The sequence below is a fragment of the Pogona vitticeps genome, chromosome 7 (genome assembly GCF_051106095.1).
Source record: "Pogona vitticeps strain Pit_001003342236 chromosome 7, PviZW2.1, whole genome shotgun sequence".
In the NCBI taxonomy this organism is placed as follows: Eukaryota; Metazoa; Chordata; class Lepidosauria; order Squamata; family Agamidae; genus Pogona; species Pogona vitticeps.
Window position 1 is genome coordinate 16,774,101 of NC_135789.1, and position 3,400 is coordinate 16,777,500.

At 49.6% G+C, this 3,400-nt stretch overlaps 1 protein-coding gene across 1 annotated transcript in view; it reads left to right on the forward strand.

The window, feature by feature from the left end:
- The first annotated feature begins 868 nt into the window (after positions 1-868).
- Positions 869-3,400, forward strand: part of SEMA6B (semaphorin 6B) — a 75,778-nt gene continuing 73,246 nt past the window's right edge. The window contains exon 1 of the mRNA XM_078378853.1: positions 869-1,630. The gene's annotated coding sequence lies outside the window, so the exon portion shown is untranslated. The remainder of the gene's footprint in view (positions 1,631-3,400) is intronic.

Sequence of the window (3,400 nt, forward strand, 5' to 3'; positions counted from 1 at the left end):
GAAGCGGGGACGTGTGTGATCTGCGCTCAAGAACCCGTTTTCCCTCGGATGAAAAGCAAGCCGTCCTGTGCAGGACTACAGTGCCCATCAGGCCCAGCCGAGGCCTGCGTGTGATGGAGCACGCAGCCCCCCAAAAAAAGGGACAGCCAGGGAAATGTGCTTGTGGAGCATGGGGAAACAGTTGTCTACAAAGGCACATGGGGTTTCAGGGGGATTTGCTCCCTGTTAAGGACAAGAATTTCATGGCTTCTACAAAGCCAGAACAGGCCATTCCTGACCTTCTGCTAAGCCTGTCCCTCCCATCATCCTCATGGGAACTGGAGAGCAGACCAAAAGCTGCTCCCTTTTCGCAAGTGTTGACCTCCCCAAACCCTTGGTCTTCAAGAGCTTTGCTCAGCAATGGCAAAACTTAACCGTCGTGGCTTCCTCTATGCAGTCGGTCCCTCTCCCACGGTGTGTTCCTCTTTTCCTCCTGCCTCCCATGGTCCCCCAGCCCGCCTTGGCTTCTTAGGGTGCATCTGGAGTTTTGAGATTTACGTAAACCCTAGGTGGGCTCGTGATGGGCATGGTTGGCCAGTTGCTGACCCTAAGCCTTTGAAACTCACAAAGTGGGTTCGGCCAAGGCTCGCATGGGGGGGGGGGGGGAATAGCTGGCTCCTCCGAACGGCTTCAAACACCGATTTGATTTGATCTGATCCTGACGGGAAACTTTCCAAGACTTTGCTTCAAACACCATTTTAAAAAATAGAATCGGCCAGCGCCGATTCCAGCCGGTGGCTCCAGAAAGAGGGTGGGCTGCCGGGGCTTTTGACAGTTCAAGGGAATCCAATTCCGTGGCTTCCACCCAGCCGCGGGGATCCAGCCCTGTTTTTCCAGCCAGCCCCAGCCCGAGCTGGTAAGTTTCTCAAAAGCCTGCAGTACCCAGCGGCTGGTGGCTGGAGATGCAGCATCTCGGATCCCCCCCCCAACAGCCCCCCCAATAACACCAGGGGGGGAAAATAAGGAAAAGCAAGGTGGGAGGAGAGAGAGAGAGAGACCTATCGGTCCTCATCAACCCGGCTGGCAGCTACATCCCTTCCAGAAAAGCCAGGCGAAAAACCACTGTAAACTAAAAGAAAAAAACAACATGAGAGCATCTTGTATTTGCACGCTGTGAAAATCCTCTTTTTTTCTTCCATCCCTGCAGGTCTCTCTCTTCCCCCCCTCCTTTTGTTTTTCCTTTACAAAAGGTGCTTTCTCTCTCTTCTTTTTTTTCTCCTCCTTGCATCGTAACCCAACCGGTGCAGAGTTTCTGAGAGCAGGAAGGGGGGAGGAATTGGGGGGGTTGCTCCCCCCTTTTCCTCAACAGCCCCCCTCCATGTCTTTTCTCCCTCTCTCTCGTCCCTGCTTCGCACCTGGATCCCGGATTGCTGCAGCCCGGAGGGGGAGATGAAACCCGAGGCAAGACAGAGACAGGTGTAAAAGGAGGAGCAGGAGAGAAAAAGAAGCAGAGGAAAATTTCCCCTTCGAAAAGCTTGGAGAGAGCCGGGTGTGTGGCTTTTTGCTTCTTTTTTAATCGAGATCTGCAGCAGAAAGGGGGAAGAAAGAGAGGAGAAAATCTTAACTTCCCGAGGACTCCAGACCATTCAAGGTAAGACTAAGTATCTTGCATTAAAAAAAAACTGGAATTAATTACTGTGTTATGGCTTAAAAGGAGACAGTGAATTGACTTTCCTCCCCATCCCCTCCAAATATCTATTTAATCCTTGCAAACTTTGGAGGGGGGCCTCAGATACTTCTCCTGAGAGGTGGGTGGGGAGCTGGGAAGGGCGGAAAGCTTGAAACATGGAGAAACTTGAAAAAAAAAAAGTGTGCTGCATTTGATATGTTTTTGTTGGGTTTTGGAGCTGTCGATTTCACCTCCTTGGGCGGTCAGTTTCAGACCCAGAGAACTGGAACCCTCTGTCCCTGTATATAAACAGCCATTATGGTCCTCACTCAGCGTATATCCATTTTTCCAACCAATCCCTCAAACCAATACCTCTGGTTTTTCTCTGCAATTAAGTCAGATTCCCCAGTTTGTCTGTAGGATCCTTTATGAAACCTCTGTATATTGAGTGTGGTTCTCCCCCCTCCCCAAGCCATCAGCAGACTGGATCTTCTATATTACCTCTTCTGGCTTTTCTTCCTAGCAAAGGATGGACTAGATTTTACATGCAGGTCATGGTTCCTTGTCCGCTAAGCCTTAAAAGAAAAAGGGGGGGGATGGATTTTGCTCAGGCACCCTCCCTGTGTTTAAAAAATCAAAATGCAGAACTAGATTTAGCCATCTTTTCTCTCTCTCTCTCTCTCTCTCTCTCTCTCTCTCTCTGTGTGTGTATGGCTGGACTCTTTGTGTGTATATATGTGTGTGTCTTTGGGAGATATAATTGAGAAAGAGAACCTTCCTTCCCCCACCCTCAAAATAATTAGAAATCTCAGCTTCATCTCCTTTACTGTTCACTCCCCCCCCTCCCGATACAGGGCGTTTAAGGGACAGGTTGCATGAGAACCAATCCGACCTCCAAGAAGCTGGAATTACAATTGTCTGGTGGGTGGCAGTAAGAAAAAAAAATGGAAATATATATATTTTTTCCCGTTGTCTCAATCTGTAGATGTCTTGGGAGGAGGTGTTAAGGGAAGGCTTTTCTCTTCCACCCACCCACCCACCCCAGTCATCTTGCCCGGTTTGGGCTTCTTGGCATGGAAAGCAGGCCCCCCTCGGGGTGAGATAATAAAATGATGCAGAAAACAGGGAAAGTCAGGGGACTGGAAGGGGGTGGGAGAGCATCTCTTTCACAGCCCCCTCCCATCTTGGCAACACACCCTTTTCATTTAGGATTCCAATGGGTGAGCATCTATTGTAGACAGAAGGAAGGACAGTTAAGCAAAACAAGTTCTAGATAAGAGGACCTCGTAAGCGAAGGAGATCCGCTTATGCATTTACATAAACTGCTATGGATGAGGTTGTTATTGTTGTTATTACTACAGAGGTAACATATTAGCTTGCTGTCAGCAGGGCCCAATATATATATATATATATAAACAAAAGAGGATTGGGGTGGGCAGAGGAGAGAGAATCTGTAAGAATGAAGAGTGTGATGCCAGATAACACTCCTCCCCATAGGCACACTTTTTGGGGAGAGGGCTTGTGGTTTGGTCATCCTTGGGTTGGGGGTGGGGGGTCAGCAGGAAGGCAACCTCCAGGCCACTCCAGCCCCTTGCGGCTGTTGAATAGGAAAGAAGGCAAGGGGTTATTGTGTGTGCGTGTGTGTTTGTGTGTCCGTGGGTGGATGACACAACCGGTTGGAGGCCGCCCGCTTTGTCCAGGGAGACTTCCTTCCCGTTTGTAACCCGTTTGCTACCAGTCACTTGATGGCGG